General features: G+C 45.9%; 1 protein-coding gene across 7 annotated transcripts in view; it reads left to right on the plus strand.

Annotated features, from left to right (window-relative positions):
- The window catches only part of LOC146863653 (putative E3 ubiquitin-protein ligase HERC1), a 1,482,062-nt gene that overhangs the window by 906,239 nt on the left and 555,692 nt on the right, over positions 1 to 20,131 (plus strand). The gene's annotated exons all lie outside the window — the stretch shown is intronic.

Genomic DNA, 20,131 nt, shown 5'->3' on the forward strand with positions numbered 1-20,131 from the left:
GATTTCTCCGATATACAACTGTGGCCGCGGTGGATCCGCGAACCCTTCCAATCTCTTGTCTCAGATCTTATTGACTGCAAACACTTCAAACCAGGATGTGTTGACAGCCATCTTGTGAATCGATTGAACCGAGTCACAAGAAAAATTGAGAAAAAACAAGAAAAAGTGGCAGGGTATTAATACCCTGACCCCAAAGGCATGCTCAGGGGGTCCCAAAAGGACCCACAGGGCCAAAACAAAGCATTTTTTAAATAAAAATTCAGAGGGAATCATGGTGGATCCCACCTTAAAAAATAAAAATAACAAGCGCGGTCTCCCACGCTGTGTTGAATTTGGGCTCGTGTCGTTGCACAGGCCCCCGCAGCCCTGGGGTTCGCGTCCTCCCCGGGGCTAATACATTAAAATACAGGGGGACCACGTGCCCCCCCGCTGCCAAGGGACCACCACCTCCCCGGGGCAAGATTTCAACATGTCATTTGAGATGTCATCAGGGATGTCGCTGACCATGTCATCAGGGATGTAATATGTGACATTATCAGCAGTCTATTGCGGGGGCGAATGTTGTAGTGAGCTCAGCTAACTATAATGGCGGAATTTCATAGGTTTTGTACATGTGAAATGTCAACCTAACTATAATGTTTCTGTAACCTGTGTTTTTTTCCGTGAATATATATTTACATATACACACACACACACACATGCACACACGCCCACATATATATAGTTTAGGATTTTACAGAGGTTAGACATCCAGGCATATTTTCCATCTTTTATCTCCAATAATCAAAGCCATGACACCTTTCTAGGACCTCCACGTGAGATAAATTTGCATCCACCTAAAGGGGCATCATATACATAGTGGTTATCCAGAAAATCTGATATGACCCTGGTCTGCATTGATGAGTGTTGAACTAATGTTTGATTAGTGCACACACAACTGTTACCAGATTTGGAGTGGATGCTGACAGATACAGAAGGAGAGGCTATGATTTAGTTAATCCTTTCTTTTAATTTTAGAAATGTAGGGCACTTTAGATGTACACTTTCTCAACCCGGTCTATTTGTCATTCTGAATTCCAGATAGAAGGGTGCGTACATTTTCACAATTTCATCCCTGTTATCAAGTGAACCAAAGCCAAGGAGTTCACCTTCAGTCACATTCAGCCGTATTTTCTTTATATCTGCCCACAAATGCTGGGACTTGTAGGCCCCCTTACACATTTTTACTACTGTTGTCTGAAAATGTAGGGCAATTTTCGTCTCATCCATGTTTCTTGGATGGTTTCTACCAAGGAGAGCGTGTCTCTTTGTTCCTTCAGCAGTGCTGGATGATTTGATTAGCTTTGCTAGAACACTCTCATTTGCAAAGTCCATGTGACCAATTGGAAATCAGGCATGAGGTTTCTCATCTGAACCAACTGTTGATGAAGGAGGTAGAAATAATTTTCCTTTATGTAAGTTGGTTTAGCCCTGGCTTCGGAAATGCAGTGATCTCACTTCAGAATATTAATTTCAGATTGTGTGACTAAACACTTCCTGGCATTCCCTGCTGCCCTCAAGCGCCTCTCACTCTGGGAGGCCACAAAGGTTTTGCTTGTTTTGGTGATACCTCTTTTCTAGTTCCTTGGAGCCGGTGAAAGCTGATGATGGTATTTCATGGTCATACATGCTGAGTTTTATGGTTGTTCCCCCCTTCTTAGTCGTGTGGGCAGTGTCGAAGAAACATCTGGCACGTTTCACCGCCAAGAGGTATGAATCAACCCAAACAAGTGCATGCAGGAGTGTTCCAGGGTGTCATCCCACTGGCCCGTGACACGCCACTGAGATTGGATGTCTGGCATTGGAGCATTAGGCGGGTATAAGACGGTGGATGTTTTTAGGTTATTATGGCCTCTTCGTACTGGTTTGATCCTCTTCCTGTGTTTTCAAATCACATTTGACAAAAGTCAAATAACTGCTGGGATTCTGAGACTTGACTTGAAAGAAGCTCTGACCTTGATGAATATGAGTATGGCTTTAATGACTAACGGAAGTTGTTGTTTTTCTTGTTTTTCATGCACTTTTAAAGATGTGGGGATCCTCAAAGAGAGGGTAAGCTCACTCTCATGCTCTTGCTGCACGTTGCAGCCGCTGTCAGATATAGACTTCACTCCCCATCGTGGTGAGCTTGTTTGATGCCACCACGCCTCAGAAGGATCTAGGACTTCTAGGTGCACCACATTAAAGGATCTTTTCATTGTATCTACTCACCTGAGAGGCACGTGGCCCTATTGTTACTGCTGGTGGGCATGGTGAGGGTTGTGGGGGTCGTTTTACAAATATTCTCACTATATGATGGCCTGCACATGTAGAGGTAGCTGCATCCTTGCAGTATTCTTCAGATGTAAAGGCAGCTGCATCCTTGGAGCATTCTTTCAATAAAAGGACCACTGCATCCTTCCAGTGTTCTACACATATAGAGGCAGCAGCATCATTGGAGCATCCCTCAAATGCAGGGGACACTGCATCTTTGCAGTGCTCTTCACATGCTCAGGTAGCAGCATCATTGGAGCATCCTTCACATGCAGGGGACACTGCATCTTTGCAGTGCTCTTCACATGCTCAGGCAGCAGCATCTTTGGAGCATCCTTCACATGCAGGGGACACTGCATCTTTGCAGTGTTCTTCACATGCTCAGGCAGCGGCATCTTTGGAGCCTTGGAGCATTCTTTAAATGCGGGGAACAACCTTTACAACGCAACTTTTACAACGCACTACACTTAGAACGCATTTTTTACAACGCACAATCCATTACAACGCATGACATTACAACGCATGACACTACAACGCATTTTTAAAAACTACCTTTACAACGCATTCCATTACAACGCATACTACCATTACAACGCATACCATTACAACGCATAATATAGTAATTTTTACCCCTATACTATCCAACACTTACCCTACTATTGCACCCCCTGGAGTTAGAATAGTATTTTTTACCCCTATACTATCCAACACTTACCCTACTGTTGCACCCCCTGGAGTTAGAATAGTAATTTTTACCCCTATACTATCCAACACTTACCCTACTGTTGCACCCCCTGGAGTTAGAATAGTAATTTTTACCCCTATACTATCCAACACTTACCCTACTGTTGCACCCCCTGGAGTTAGAATAGTAATTTTTACCCCTATACTATCCAACACTTACCCTACTGTTGCACCCCCTGGAGTTAGAATAGTAATTTTTACCCCTATACTATCCAACACTTACCCTACTGTTGCACCCCCTGGAGTTAGAATAGTAATTTTTACCCCTATACTATCCAACACTTACCCTACTGTTGCACCCCTTGGAGTTAGAATAGTAATTTTTACCCCTATACTATCCAACATTTACCCTACTGTTGCACCCCCTGGAGTTAGAATAGTAATTTTTAACCCTATACTATCCAACACTTACCCTACTGTTGCACCCCCTGGAGTTAGAATAGTAATTTTTACCCCTATACTATCTAATACTTACCTTAAATGCAATTTAATATTATGCGTTGTAATGGTATGCGTTGTAAAGGTAGTATGCGTTGTAATGGAAATGCGTTGTAAAGGTAGTTTTTAAAAATGCGTTGTAGTGTCCTGCGTTGTAATGTCATGCGTTGTAATGGATTGTGCGTTGTAAAAAATGCGTTGTAAGTGCATGCGTTGTAAAAGTGTGCGTTGTAACGACATACATCCTTTGAATGCAAGGGCCATTGCTTCCTTCCAGTGTTCTACACGTGTAGAGGCAGCAGCATCATTGGAGCATCCCTCAAATGCAGGGGACACTGCATCTTTGCAGTGCTCTTCACATGCACAGGTAGCAGCATCATTGGAGCATCCTTCACATGCAGGGGACACTGCATCTTTGCAGTGTTCTTCACATGCTCAGGCAGCAGCATCTTTGGAGCCTTGGCGGATTCTTTAAATGCAAGGACCATTGCGTCCTTCCAGTGTTCTACACATATAGAGGCAGTAGCATCATTGGAGCATCCTTCACATGCAGGGGACACTGCATCTTTGCAGTGTTCTTCACATGCTCAGGCAGCAGCATCTTTGGAGCCTTGGAGCATTCTTTAAATGCAAGGACCATTGCGTCCTTCCAGTGTTCTACACATATAGAGGCAGTAGCATCATTGGAGCATCCTTCACATGCAGGGGACACTGCATCTTTGCAGTGTTCTTCCCATGCTCAGGCAGCAGCATCTTTGGAGCCTTGGAGCATTCTTTAAATGCAAGGACCATTGCTTCCTTCCAGTTTTCTACACATATAGAGGCAGCAGCCTCATTGGAGCATCCTTCACATGCAGGGGGCACTGCATCTTTGCAGTGCTCTTCGCATGTTTAGGCAGCAGCATCATTGGAGCATCCTTCACATGCAGGGGACACTGGATCTTTGCAGTGTTCTTCACATGCTCAGGCAGCAGCATCTTTGGAGCATCCTTCACGTGCAGGGGTCACTGCATCCTTGCAGAGTTCTTCACATGCGCAGGCAGCAGCATCCTTGAGACATTCCTTGAATGCAGGGGACACTTTATCCTTGCAGTGTTCGTCACATGGAGAGGCAGCAGATCCTTGCGGCATTCTTCAAATGCAGGGGCACTGCATTCTTGCAGTGCTCTTCACATGTACAGACAGCAGCATACTTGGAGCATTTTTCGAATGCAGGGGCCACAGCATCATTGCAGTGTTCTTCACATGTAGAGGCAGCAGCATCCTTGCAGCATTCTTCAAATGTGGAGGCCCCTGCACATTTGTAGTGTTCTTCACATGTAGAGGCAGCAGCATCCTTGCAGTGTTCTTTCCATGTAGAGGCAGAAGCATCCTTCTTTCATTCTTCAATGTCTAAAGCCACTGCATATTTGCAGTGCTCTTCACATGTAGAGGCAGCAGAATCCTTGGAACATTCTTCATATGCAGGGACCACTGCATACTTGTAGTGTTCTTCTCATGTACAGACATAAGCATCCTTTTTGCATTTTTCAGTCTCAGGGGACACTGCATCCTTGAGGCGATCTTCACATGTGGAGGTAGCAGCATCCTTGTTGCATTCTTCACCTGCAATGGTAGGTTATTTTTACAAGTAGAGTTAGGATTATCCTTGCCGCAGTCTTCACTGCAGAAACATCAGTATCCTTGCAGCATTTTCAGCCTACAGGAACAGTACCTTCCTTGCGGCATTCATCTCATACAAGGGCTGTGGCATATTTGAAAAGTTCTTTACACATAGAGACAGCCTTTGTTGTAGCATTCATAACATGTAAAGGCAGTGGCATCCGTGCAGCATTTTTCACATACAAAGGTGTTGACATCTCTGTAGCACAGCATTCTTCACATGTAGAGGCAGCAGCATCCTTGTTGCATTCTTCAATCTCAGGGTCCACTGCATCTTTTCAGTGTTCTTTACCTATAGAAACAGCTGCTCCTTCCAGTGTTCTTCACTTGTAGAGGCAGCAGCATGCTTGTTGCATTCTTTAATCTCTGGTTCCACTGCATCTTTGCAGTGTTCTTTAACTATAGAGACGGCTACGTCCTTCCAGTTTCTTCATTTGTCGAGGCAGCAGCATCCTTGTTGCATTCTTCAATCCCTGGGTCCACTGCATCTTTTCAGTGTTCTTTACCTATAGAGACAGCTGCGTCCTTCCAGTGTTCTTCACTTGCAGAGGCAGCAGCATCCTTGTTGCATTCTTCAATCCCTGGGTCCACTGCATCTTTGCAGTGTTCTTTACCTATAGAGACAGCTGCGTCCTTCCAGTGTTGTTCACATGTAGAGGCAGCAGCATCCTTGTTGCATTCTTCAATCTCTGGGCCCACTGCATCTTTGCAGTGTTCTTTACCTATAGAGACAGCTGCGTCCTTCCAGTGTTCTTCACCTGTAGAGGCAGCAGCATCCTTGTTGCATTCTTCAATCTCTGGGTCCACTGCATCTTTGCAGTGTTCTTTACCTATAGAGACAGCTGCGTCCTTCCAGTGTTCTTCACTTGTAGAGGCAGCAGCATCCTTGTTGCATTCTTCAATCTCTGGGTCCACTGCATCTTTGCAGTGTTCTTTACCTATAGAGACAGCTGCGTCCTTCCAGTGTTCTTCACCTGTAGAGGCAGCAGCATCCTTGTTGCATTCTTCAATCTCTGGGTCCACTGCATCTTTGCAGTGTTCTTTACCTATAGAGACAGCTGCGTCCTTCCAGTGTTCTTCACCTGTAGAGGCAGCAGCATCCTTGTTGCATTCTTCAATCTCTGGGTCCACTGCATCTTTGCAGTGTTCTTTACCTATAGAGACAGCTGTGTCCTTCCAGTGTTCTTCACTTGTAGAGGCAGCAGCATCCTTGTTGCATTCTTGTATCTCTTGGTCCACTGCATCTGTGCAGTGTTCTTTACCTATAGAGACAGCTGCGTCCTTCCAGTGTTCTTCACTTGTAGAGGCAGCAGCATCCTTGTTGCATTCTTCAATCTCTGGGTCCACTGCATCTTTGCAGTGTTCTTAACCTATAGAGACAGCTGCGTCCTTCCAGTGTTCTTCACTTGAAGGGGGCAGCAGCATCCTTGTTACATTCTTTAATCTCTGGGTCCACTGCATCTTTGCAGTGTTCTTTACCTATAGAGACAGCTGCGTCCTTCCAGTTTTCTTCACCTGTAGAGGCTGCGGCATCCTTGTTGCATTCTTCAATCTCTGGGTCCACTGCATCTTTGCAGTGTTCTTTACCTATAGAGACAGCTGCGTCCTTCCAGTGTTCTTCACCTGTAGAGGCAGCAGCATCCTTGTTGCATTCTTCAATCTCTGGGTCCACTGCATCTTTGCAGTGTTCTTTACCTATAGAGACAGCTGTGTCCTTCCAGTGTTCTTCACTTGTAGAGGCAGCAGCATCCTAGTTGCATTCTTCAATCTCTGGATCCACTGCATCTTTGCAGTGTTCTTTACCTATAGAGACAGCTGCATCCTTCCAATGTTCTTCACTTGCAGAGGCAGCAGCATCCTTGTTGCATTCTTTAATCTCTGGTTCCACTGCATCTTTGCAGTGTTCTTTACCTATAGAGACAGCTGCGTCCTTCCAATGTTCTTCACTTGTAGAGGCAGCAGCATCCTTGTTGCATTCTTCAATCTCTGGCTCCACTGCATCTTTGCAGTGTTCTTTACCTATAGAGACAGCTGCGTCCTTCCAGTGTTCTTCACTTGTAGAGGCAGCAGCATCCTTGTTGCATTCTTCAATCTCAGGGTCCACTGCATCTTTGCAGTGTTCTTTACCTATAGAGACAGCTGCGTCCTTCCAGTGTTCTTCACTTGTAGAGGCAGCAGCATCCTTGTTGCATTCTTTAATCTCTGGGTCCACTGCATCTTTTCAGTGTTCTTTACCTATAGAGACAGCTGCGTCCTTCCAGTGTTCTTCACTTGTAGAGACAGCAGCATCCTTGTTGCATTCTTCAATCTCTGGGTCCACTGCATCTTTGCAGTGTTCTTTACCTATAGAGACAGCTGCATCCTTCCAGTGTTCTTCACTTGCAGAGGCAGCAGCATCCTTGTTGCATTCTTCAATCTCTGGCTCCACTGCATCTTTGCAGTGTTCTTTACCTATAGAGACAGCTGCGTCCTTCCAGTGTTCTTCACTTGTAGAGGCAGCAGCATCCTTGTTGCATTCTTCAATCTCTGGGTCCACTGCATCTTTGCTGTGTTCTTTACCTATAGAGACAGCTGCGTCCTTCCAGTGTTCTTCACTTGAGGGGGGCAGCAGCATCCTTGTTGCATTCTTTAATCTCTGGGTCCACTGCATCTTTGAAGTGTTCTTTACCTATAGAGACAGCTGCGTCCTTCCAGTGTTCTTCACTTGTAGAGGCAGCAGCATCCTTGTTGCATTCTTCAATCTCTGGGTCCACTGCATCTTTGCAGTGTTCTTTACCTATAGAGACAGCTACGTCCTTCCAGTATTCTTCACTTGCAGAGGCAGCAGCATCCTTGTTGCATTCTTCAATCTCTGGCTCCACTGCATCTTTGCAGTGTTCTTTACCTATAGAGACAGCTGCGTCCTTCCAGTGTTCTTCACTTGTAGAGACAGCAGCATCCTTGTTGCATTCTTCAATCTCTGGGTCCACTGCATCTTTGCAGTGTTCTTTACCTATAGAGACAGCTGCGTCCTTCCAGTGTTCTTCACCTGTAGAGGCAGCAGCATCCTTGTTGCATTCTTCAATCTCTGGGTCCACTGCATCTTTGCAGTGTTCTTTACCTATAGAGACAGCTGCGTCCTTACAGTGTTCTTCACTTGTAGAGGCAGCAGCATCCTTGTTGCATTCTTTAATCCCTGGTTCCACTGCATCTTTGCAGTGTTCTTTACCTATAGAGACAGCTGCGTCCTTCCAGTTTTCTTCACCTGTAGAGGCTGCGGCATCCTTGTTGCATTCTTCAATCTCTGGGTCCACTGCATCTTTGCAGTGTTCTTTACCTATAGAGACAGCTGCGTCCTTCCAGTGTTCTTCACCTGTAGAGGCAGCAGCATCCTTGTTGCATTCTTCAATCTCTGGGTCCACTGCATCTTTGCAGTGTTCTTTACCTATAGAGACAGCTGCGTCCTTCCAGTGTTCTTCACTTGTAGAGGCAGCAGCATCCTAGTTGCATTCTTCAATCTCTGGGTCCACTGCATCTTTGCAGTGTTCTTTACCTATAGAGACAGCTGCATCCTTCCAGTGTTCTTCACTTGCAGAGGCAGCAGCATCCTTGTTGCATTCTTTAATCTCTGGTTCCACTGCATCTTTGCAGTGTTCTTTACCTATAGAGACAGCTGCGTCCTTCCAATGTTCTTCACTTGTAGAGGCAGCAGCATCCTTGTTGCATTCTTCAATCTCTGGCTCCACTGCATCTTTGCAGTGTTCTTTACCTATAGAGACAGCTGCGTCCTTCCAGTGTTCTTCACTTGTAGAGGCAGCAGCATCCTTGTTGCATTCTTCAATCTCAGGGTCCACTGCATCTTTGCAGTGTTCTTTACCTATAGAGACAGCTGCGTCCTTCCAGTGTTCTTCACTTGTAGAGGCAGCAGCATCCTTGTTGCATTCTTTAATCTCTGGGTCCACTGCATCTTTTCAGTGTTCTTTACCTATAGAGACAGCTGCGTCCTTCCAGTGTTCTTCACTTGTAGAGACAGCAGCATCCTTGTTGCATTCTTCAATCTCTGGGTCCACTGCATCTTTGCAGTGTTCTTTACCTATAGAGACAGCTGCGTCCTTCCAGTGTTCTTCACTTGCAGAGGCAGCAGCATCCTTGTTGCATTCTTCAATCTCTGGCTCCACTGCATCTTTGCAGTGTTCTTTACCTATAGAGACAGCTGCGTCCTTCCAGTGTTCTTCACTTGTAGAGGCAGCAGCATCCTTGTTGCATTCTTCAATCTCTGGGTCCACTGCATCTTTGCTGTGTTCTTTACCTATAGAGACAGCTGCGTCCTTCCAGTGTTCTTCACTTGAGGGGGGCAGCAGCATCCTTGTTGCATTCTTTAATCTCTGGGTCCACTGCATCTTTGAAGTGTTCTTTACCTATAGAGACAGCTGCGTCCTTCCAGTGTTCTTCACTTGTAGAGGCAGCAGCATCCTTGTTGCATTCTTCAATCTCTGGGTCCACTGCATCTTTGCAGTGTTCTTTACCTATAGAGACAGCTACGTCCTTCCAGTATTCTTCACTTGCAGAGGCAGCAGCATCCTTGTTGCATTCTTCAATCTCTGGCTCCACTGCATCTTTGCAGTGTTCTTTACCTATAGAGACAGCTGCGTCCTTCCAGTGTTCTTCACTTGTAGAGACAGCAGCATCCTTGTTGCATTCTTCAATCTCTGGGTCCACTGCATCTTTGCAGTGTTCTTTACCTATAGAGACAGCTGCGTCCTTCCAGTGTTCTTCACCTGTAGAGGCAGCAGCATCCTTGTTGCATTCTTCAATCTCTGGGTCCACTGCATCTTTGCAGTGTTCTTTACCTATAGAGACAGCTGCGTCCTTACAGTGTTCTTCACTTGTAGAGGCAGCAGCATCCTTGTTGCATTCTTTAATCCCTGGTTCCACTGCATCTTTGCAGTGTTCTTTACCTATAGAGACAGCTGCGTCCTTCCAATGTTCTTCACTTGTAGAGGCAGCAGCATCCTTGTTGCATTCTTTAATCTCTGGTCCCACTGCATCTTTGCAGTGTTCTTTACCTATAGAGACAGCTGCGTCCTTCCAATGTTCTTCACTTGTAGAGGCAGCAGCATCCTTGTTGCATTCTTCAATCTCTGGGTCCACTGCATCTTTGCAGTGTTCTTTACCTATAGAGACAGCTGCGTCCTTCCAGTGTTCTTCACTTGAGGAAGGCAGCAGCATCCTTGTTGCATTCTTCAATCTCTGGGTCCACTGCATCTTTGCAGTGTTCTTTACCTATAGAGGCAGCTGAGTCCTTCTAGTGTTCTTCACCTGTAGAGGCAGCAGCATCCTTGTTGCATTCTTCAATCTCTGGGTCCACTGCATCTTTGCAGTGTTCTTTACCTATAGAGACAGCTGTGTCCTTCCAGTGTTCTTCACTTGTAGAGGCAGCAGCATCATTGTTGCATTCTTGTATCTCTTGGTCCACTGCATCTGTGCAGTGTTCTTTACCTATAGAGACAGCTGCATCCTTCCAGTGTTCTTCACCTGTAGAGGCAGCAGCATCCTTGTTGCATTCTTCAATCTCTGGGTCCACTGCATCTTTGCAGTGTTCTTTAACTATAGAGACAGCTGCGTCCTTCCAGTGTTCTTCACTTGAGGGGGGCAGCAGCATCCTTGTTGCATTCTTCAATCTCTGGGTCCACTGCATCTTTGCAGTGTTCTTTACCTATAGAGACAGCTGCATCCTTGCAGTGTTCTTTCCAAGCAGAGGTCGAAGCGACCTAGTTGCATTCTTCAGTCTCTGAGGCCGCTGCATCTTTGCAGTTTTCTTCACATTTATAGGCAGAAGCATCCTTGTTGCATTCTTCAGGCGCCGGGGCCTCTGCATCCTTGCAGTGTTCTTCACATATAGAGGCAGCCACATCCTTCGAGCATTCTTCAAATGTAGGGGCCACTGCATCCTTGCAGTGTTCATTCCATGTAGAGGCAGCTGTATCTTTGCAGTGTTCCTCACATGTGGAAGCAGCAACATCCTTGAGCATTCTTAAAACGCAGGGGCTACTGCATCCTGGCAGTGTTTTTCACATTAAGAGGCTGCAGCTTACTTGTTGCATTCTTCAGTCGCAGGGGCCTCTGCATCATTGCTGTGTTCTTAACATGTAGAGGCAGAAGCATCCTTGGAGCATTCTTCAAATGCAGGGGTCACTGCATCCCACAATGTTCTTCACATGTAGAGGCAGCAGCTTGCTTGCTGCATTCTTCAGTCGCAGGAGCCTCTGCGTCCTTGCTGTGTTCTTCACATGTACAGGCCGCAGCGCCCTTTCAGTGTTCTTCCCATGTAGACGCAGCAGAATCCTTGCAGCGATCTTCACATGTGGAGGCAGCAGCATCCTTGTTGCATTCGTCACCTGCATGGGCAGCCTTCTTTATATATAGAGTCAGGATCATCCTCATTGCATTCGTCACCTGCATGAGCAGCCTTCCTTACATATAGAGTCAGGATCATCCTCGTTGCATTCGTCACCTGCATGAGTAGCCTTCTTTACATATAGAGTCAGGATCATCCTCGTTGCATTCGTCACCTGCATGAGTAGCCTTCTTTACATATAGAGTCAGGATCATCCTCGTTGCATTCATCACCTGCATGAGCAGCCTTCTTTACATATAGATTCAGGATCATCCTCGTTGCATTCGTCACCTGTGTGAGCAGCCTTCTTTACATATAGAGTCAGGATCATCCTCGTTGCATTCGTCACCTGCATGAGCAGCCTTCTTTACATGTAGAGTTAGGATCATCCTCATTGCATTCGTCACCTGCATGAGCAGCCTTCTTTACATGTAGAGTTAGGATCATCCTCGTTGCATTTGTCACCTGCATTGGCAGCCTTCTTTACATGTAGAGTTAGGATCATCCTCGTTGCATTTGTCACCTGCATTGGCAGCCTTCTTTACATGTAGAGTTAGGATCATCCTCGTTGCATTCTTCACCTGCATGAGCAGCCTTCTTTACATGTAGAGTTAGGATCATCCTCGTTGCATTCTTCACCTGCATGAGCAGCCTTCTTTACATGTAGAGTCAGGATCATCCTCGTTGCATTCGTCACCTGCATGAGCAGCCTTCTTTACATGTAGAGTTAGGATCATCCTGGTTGCATTCGTCACCTGCATGAGCACCCTTCTTTACATGTAGAGTCAGGATCATCCTCGTTGCATTCTTCACCTGCATGAGCAGCCTCCTTTACATGTAGAGTCAGGATCATCCTCGTTGCATTCTTCACCTGCATGAGCAGCCTTCTTTACATGTAGAGTCAGGATCATCCTCGTTGCATTCTTCACCTGCATGAGCAGCCTTCTTTACATGTAGAGTCAGGATCATCCTCGTTGCATTCTTCACCTGCATGAGCAGCCTTCTTTACATGTAGAGTCAGGATCATCCTCGTTGCATTCTTCACCTGCATGAGCAGCCTTCTTTACATGTAGAGTTAGGATCATCCTCGTTGCATTCGTCACCTGCATGAGTAGCCTTCTTTACATGTAGGGTTAGGATCATCCTCATTGCATTCGTCACCTGCATGAGCAGCCTTCTTTACATGTAGAGTTAGGATCATCCTCGTTGCATTTGTCACCTGCATTGGCAGCCTTCTTTACATGTAGAGTTAGGATCATCCTTGTTGCATTCTTCACCTGCATGAGCAGCCTTCTTTACATGTAGAGTCAGGATCATCCTCGTTGCATTCTTCACCACCATGAGCAGCCTTCTTTACATGTAGAGTTAGGATCATCCTCGTTGCATTCTTCACCACCATGAGCAGCCTTCCTTACATATAGAGTCAGGATCATCCTCGTTGCATTCGTCACCTGCATGAGTAGCCTTCTTTACATATAGAGTCAGGATCATCCTCGTTGCATTCGTCACCTGCATGAGTAGCCTTCTTTACATATAGAGTCAGGATCATCCTCGTTGTATTCTTCACCTGCATGAGCAGCCTTCTTTACATATAGATTCAGGATCATCCTCGTTGCATTCGTCACCTGCGTGAGCAGCCTTCTTTACATATAGAGTCAGGATCATCCTCGTTGCATTCGTCACCTGCATGAGCAGCCTTCTTTACATGTAGGGTTAGGATCATCCTCATTGCATTCATCACCTGCATTGGCAGCCTTCTTTACATGTAGGGTTAGGATCATCCTCATTGCATTCGTCACCTGCATGAGCAGCCTTCTTTACATGTAGAGTTAGGATCATCCTCGTTGCATTTGTCACCTGCATTGGCAGCCTTCTTTACATGTAGAGTTAGGATCATCCTCGTTGCATTCTTCACCTGCATGAGCAGCCTTCTTTACATGTAGAGTCAGGATCATCCTCGTTGCATTCTTCACCTGCATGAGCAGCCTTCTTTACATGTAGAGTTAGGATCATCCTCGTTGCATTCTTCACCTGCATGAGCAGCCTTCTTTACATGTAGAGTCAGGATCATCCTCATTGCATTCGTCACCTGCATGAGCAGCCTTCTTTACATGTAGAGTTAGGATCATCCTCGTTGCATTCGTCACCTGCATGAGCAGCCTTCTTTACATGTAGAGTCAGGATCATCCTCGTTGCATTCATCACCTGCATGAGCAGCCTTCTTTACATGTAGAGTCAGGATCATCCTCATTGCATTCTTCACCACCATGAGCACCCTTCTTTACATGTAGAGTTAGGATCATCCTCGTTGCATTCTTCACCACCATGTGCAGCCTCCTTTACATGTAGAGTCAGGATCATCCTCGTTGCATTCTTCACCTGCATGAGCAGCCTCCTTTACATGTAGAGTCAGGATCATCCTCGTTGCATTCTTCACCTGCATGAGCAGCCTTCTTTACATGTAGAGTTAGGATCATCCTCGTTGCATTCTTCACCTGCATGAGCAGCCTTCTTTACATGTAGAGTCAGGATCATCCTCGTTGCATTCTTCACCTGCATGAGCAGCCTTCTTTACATGTAGAGTCAGGATCATCCTCATTGCATTCTTCACCTGCATGAGCAGCCTTCTTTACATGTAGAGTCAGGTTCATCCTCGTTGCATTCTTCACCTGCATGAGCAGCCTTCTTTACATGTAGAGTCAGGATCATCCTCGTTGCATTCTTCACCACCATGAGCAGCCTTCTTTACATGTAGAGTTAGGATCATCCTCTTTGCATTCGTCACCTGCATGAGCAGCCTTCTTTACATGTAGAGTTAGGATCATCCTCGTTGCATTCTTCACCTGCATGAGCAGCCTTCTTTACATGTAGAGTCAGGATCGTCCTCGTTGCATTCTTCACCTGCATGAGCAGCCTTCTTTACATGTAGAGTTAGGATCATCCTCGTTGCATTCTTCACCTGCATGAGCAGCCTTCTTTACATGTAGAGTCAGGATCATCCTCGTTGCATTCTTCACCTGCATGAGCAGCCTTCTTTACATGTAGAGTCAGGATCATCCTCGTTGCATTCTTCACCTGCATGAGCAGCCTTCTTTACATGTAGAGTCAGGTTCATCCTCGTTGCATTCTTCACCTGCATGAGCAGCCTTCTTTACATGTAGAGTCAGGATCATCCTCGTTGCATTCTTCACCACCATGAGCAGCCTTCTTTACATGTAGAGTTAGGATCATCCTCTTTGCATTCGTCACCTGCATGAGCAGCCTTCTTTACATGTAGAGTTAGGATCATCCTCGTTGCATTTTTCACCTGCATGAGCAGCCTTCTTTACATGTAGAGTCAGGTTCATCCTCGTTGCATTCTTCACCTGCATGAGCAGCCTTCTTTACATGTAGAGTTAGGATCATCCTCGTTGCATTCTTCACCTGCATGAGCAGCCTTCTTTACATGTAGATTTAGGATCATCCTCGTTGCATTCGTCACCTGCATGAGCAGCCTTCTTTACATGTAGAGTCAGGATCATCCTTGTTGCATTCTTCACCTGCATGAGCAGCATTCTTTACATGTAGAGTCAGGATCATCCTCGTTGCATTTGTCACCTGCATGAGCAGCCTTCTTTACATGTAGAGTTAGGATTATCCTTGTTGCATTCTTCATCTGCATTGGCAGCCTTCTTTACATGTAGAGTCAGGTTCATCCTCGTTGCATTCGTCACCTGCATGAGCAGCCTTCTTTACATGTAGAGTTAGGATCATCCTCATTGCATTCATCACCTGCATTGGCAGCCTTCTTTACATATAAAGTCAGGATCATCCTCGTTGCATTCTTCACCACCATGAGCAGCCTTCTTTACATGTAGAGTTAGGATCATCCTCGTTGCATTTGTCACCTGCATGAGCAGCCTTCTTTACATGTAGAGTCAGGTTCATCCTCGTTGCATTCTTCACCACCATGAGCAGCCTTTTTTACATGTAGAGTTAGGATCATCCTCTTTGCATTCGTCACCTGCATGAGCAGCCTTCTTTACATGTAGAGTTAGGATCATCCTCGTTGCATTCTTCACCACCATGAGCAGCCTTCTTTACATGTAGAGTTAGGATCATCCTCTTTGCATTCGTCACCTGCATGAGCAGCCTTCTTTACATGTAGAGTCAGGATCATCCTCTTTGCATTCGTCACCTGCATGAGCAGCCTTCTTTGCGTGTAGAGTCAGGATCATCCTCCTTGCATTCGTCACCTGCATGAGCAGCCTTCTTTACATATAGAGTCAGGATCATCCTCGTTGCATTTGTCACCTGCATTGGCAGCCTTCTTTACATATAGAGTCAGGATCATCCTCGTTGCATTTGTCACCTGCATTGGCAGCCTTCTTTACATATAGAGTCAGGATCATCCTCGTTGCATTCTTCACCTGCATGAGCAGCCTTCTTTACATGTAGAGTCAGGATCATCCTCGTTGCATTCGTCACCTGCATTGGCAGCCTTCTTTACATGTAGAGTCAGGATCATCCTCGTTGCATTCGTCACCTGCATGAGCAGCCTTCTTTACATGTAGAGTCAGGATCATCCTCGTTGCATTCTTCACCTGCATGAGCAGCCTTCTTTACATGTAGAGTTAGGATCATCCTCGTTGCATTCGTCACCTGCATGAGCAGCCTTCTTTACATGTAGAGTCAGGATCATCCTCGTTGCATTCGTCACCTGCATTGGCAGCCTTCTTTACATGTAGAGTTAGGATCATCCTCGTTGCATTATTCACCTGCATGAGCAGCCTTCTTTACATGTAGAGTCAGGATCATCCTCGTTGCATTTGTCACCTGCATTGGCAGCCTTCTTTACATGTAGAGTTAGGATCATCCTCGTTGCATTCTTCACCTGCATGAGCAGCCTTCTTCACATGTAGAGTCAGGATCATCCTCGTTGCATTCTTCACCTGCATGAGCAGCCTTCTTTACATGTAGAGTTAGGATCATCCTCGTTGCATTCTTCACCTGCATGAGCAGCCTTCTTTACATGTAGAGTTAGGATCATCCTCATTGCATTCTTCACCTGCATGAGCAGCCTTCTTTACATGTAGAGTTAGGATCATCCTCGTTGCATTCTTCACCTGCATGAGCAACCTTCTTTACATGTAGAGTCAGGTTCATCCTCGTTGCATTCTTCACCTGCATGAGCAGCCTTCTTTACATGTAGAGTCAGGATCATCCTCATTGCATTCGTCACCTGCATGAGCAGCCTTCTTTACATGTAGAGCCAGGATCATCCTCGTTGCATTCTTCACCACCATGAGCAGCCTTCTTTACATGTAGAGTTAGGATCATCCTCTTTGCATTCGTCACCTGCATGAGCAGCCTTCTTTACATGTAGAGTCAGGTTCATCCTCGTTGCATTCTTCACCTGCATGAGCAGCCTTCTTTACATGTAGAGTCAGGATCATCCTCATTGCATTCGTCACCTGCATGAGCAGCCTTCTTTACATGTAGAGTCAGGATCATCCTCGTTGCATTCTTCACCTGCATGAGCACCCTTCTTTACATGTAGAGTTAGGATCATCCTCGTTGCATTCTTCACCTGCATGAGCAGCCTTCTTTACATATAGAGTCAGGATCATCCTCGTTGCATTCTTCACCTGCATGAGTAGCCTTCTTTACATGTAGAGTCAGGATCATCCTCGTTGCATTCGTCACCTGCATGAGCAGCCTTCTTTACATGTAGAGTCAGGATCATCCTCGTTGCATTCTTCACCTGCATGAGCACCCTTCTTTACATGTAGAGTCAGGATCATCCTCGTTGCATTCTTCACCTGCATTGGCAGCCTTCTTTACATGTAGAGTTAGGATCATCCTTGCCGCAGTCTTCACTACAGAAACATCAGTATCCTTGCAGCATTTTCAGCCTACAGGAACAGTAACTTCCTTGCGGCATTCATCTCATACAAGGGCTGTGGCAAATTTGCAAAATTCTTCACATGTAGAGACAGCATCCTTGCAGCATTGTTAACATGCAAAGGCAGTGGCATCCTTTCAGCATTTGTTACCGGTGTCAGAAATCACATCCTTGCAGAATTCTTCACAGGTAGGTGTGGCAGCATTCTTGCAGCATTGTTCCTGTGCCGGGGCAGAGGTATGTATGCAGCATTCATCACATGCTGAGGCAGTGGCACAGCCTAGCAGCATTCTTCACATGTAAAGGCTGCTGCATTCTTGCAGTTTTCTTCACATGCAGGGACAGCCATATAATTGGAGCCATCTTCACAAGTAAACTGAGCTGCACCCTTGCACCGTTTTCAAATAGAGACAATAGCTTCCTTGTTGCATTCTTCAAAAGCTTGGGCAGTGTCATCCTTACAGCATTGTTCATAGACAAGCGCTTTGGCATTCTCCACATGTATGGGTAGCAGCATCCTTGCAGCATTCTTGACATATGAGGGCATTGGAATCTTTGCAGCATTCTTCACATGCGGGGAGAGTTATAGCCTTGCAGCAGCCTTCACACATAGATGCAGTGGCATTCTTCACAAAGAGACGCAGCTTCCTGGCAGCATTCTTCTCATGATGTGGCAGTGGCCTCCGTGCTGCATTTTTTACATACAAGGGCAGCTGCATCCTGCACCATTCTTCCCATGCAAGGGATGTGATAACCTTGCAGCAGTCTTCACTTGTAAAGGTAGCGGCATTCTTGCAGTATTCTTCACATAAAGCCATGAGCTTCCTTGCTGCATTCTTCCCTTACGAATGTGCAGCGTCCTTGCAGCATTCTTAACAAGTAGCTACAGCAGCATTGTTGCAGCATTCTTCACATAGAGACTGCAGCTTCTGTGTATCATTTTTCACATGTAGCAGCAGTGGCATCCTTGCAGCATTCGTCATACACAAGCATTGGCATCCATCCTTGCAGCATTCGTCATACACAAGCATTGGCATCCATCCTTGCAGCATTCTTCATACACAAGCATTGGCATCCATCCTTGCAGCATTCTTCATACACAAGCATTGGCATCCATCCTTGCAGCATTCGTCATACACAAGCATTGGCATCCATCCTTGCAGCATTCGTCATACAAAAGCATTGGCATCCATCCTTGCAGCATTCTTCATACACAAGCATTGGCATCCATCCTTGCAGAATTCTTCATACACAAGCATTGGCATCCATCCTTGCAGCATTCTTCATACACAAGCATTGGCATCCATCCTTGCAGCATTCGCCATACACAAGCATTGGCATCCATCCTTGCAGCATTCGTCATACACAAGCATTGGCATCCATCCTTGCAGCATTCGTCATACACAAGCATTGGCATCCATCCTTGCAGCATTCGTCATACAAAAGCATTGGCATCCATCCTTGCAGCATTCTTCATACACAAGCATTGGCATCCATCCTTGCAGCATTCTTCATACACAAGCATTGGCATCCATCCTTGCAGCATTCGTCATACAAAAGCATTGGCATCCATCCTTGCAGCATTCTTCATACACAAGCATTGGCATCCGTGCTTGCAGCATTCTTCATACACAAGCTTTGGCATCCATCCTTGCAGCATTCGTCATACAAAAGCATTGGCATCCATCCTTGCAGCATTCGTCATACACAAGCATTGGCATCCATCCTTGCAGCATTCTTCATACAAAAGCATTGGCATCCATCCTTGCAGCATTCGTCATACACAAGCATTGGCATCCATCCTTGCAGCATTCGTCATACACAAGCATTGGCATCCATCCTTGCAGCATTCTTCATACAAAAGCATTGGCATCCATCCTTGCAGCATTCGTCATACAAAAGCATTGGCATCCATCCTTGCAGCATTCGTCATACACAAGCATTGGCATCCATCCTTGCAGCATTCGTCATACACAAGCATTGGCATCCATCCTTGCAGCATTCTTCATACACAAGCATTGGCATCCATCCTTGCAGCATTCGTCATACAAAAGCATTGGCATCCATCCTTGCAGCATTCGTCATACACAAGCATTGGCATCCATCCTTGCAGCATTCTTCATACACAAGCATTGGCATCCATCCTTGCAGCATTCGTCATACACAAGCATTGGCATCAATCCTTGCAGCATTCTTCATACACAAGCATTGGCATCCATCCTTGCAGCATTCTTCCTACACAAGCATTGGCATCCATCCTTGCAGCATTCTTCATACACAAGCATTGGCATCCATCCTTGCAGCATTCGTCATACACAAGCATTGGCATCCATCCTTGCAGCATTCGTCATACACAAGCATTGGCATCCATCCTTGCAGCATTCTTCATACAAAAGCATTGGCATCCATCCTTGCAGCATTCGTCATACAAAAGCATTGGCATCCATCCTTGCAGCATTCGCCATACACAAGCATTGGCATCCATCCTTGCAGCATTCGTCATACACAAGCATTGGCATCCATCCTTGCAGCATTCGTCATACACAAGCATTGGCATCCATCCTTGCAGCATTCGCCATACACAAGCATTGGCATCCATCCTTGCAGCATTCGCCATACACAAGCATTGGCATCCATCCTTGCAGCATTCGTCATACACAAGCTTTGGCATCCATCCTTGCAGCATTCGTCATACACAAGCATTGGCATCCATCCTTGCAGCATTCGTCATACAC

The sequence above is a fragment of the Triturus cristatus genome, chromosome 2_1 (genome assembly GCF_964204655.1).
Source record: "Triturus cristatus chromosome 2_1, aTriCri1.1, whole genome shotgun sequence".
In the NCBI taxonomy this organism is placed as follows: Eukaryota; Metazoa; Chordata; class Amphibia; order Caudata; family Salamandridae; genus Triturus; species Triturus cristatus.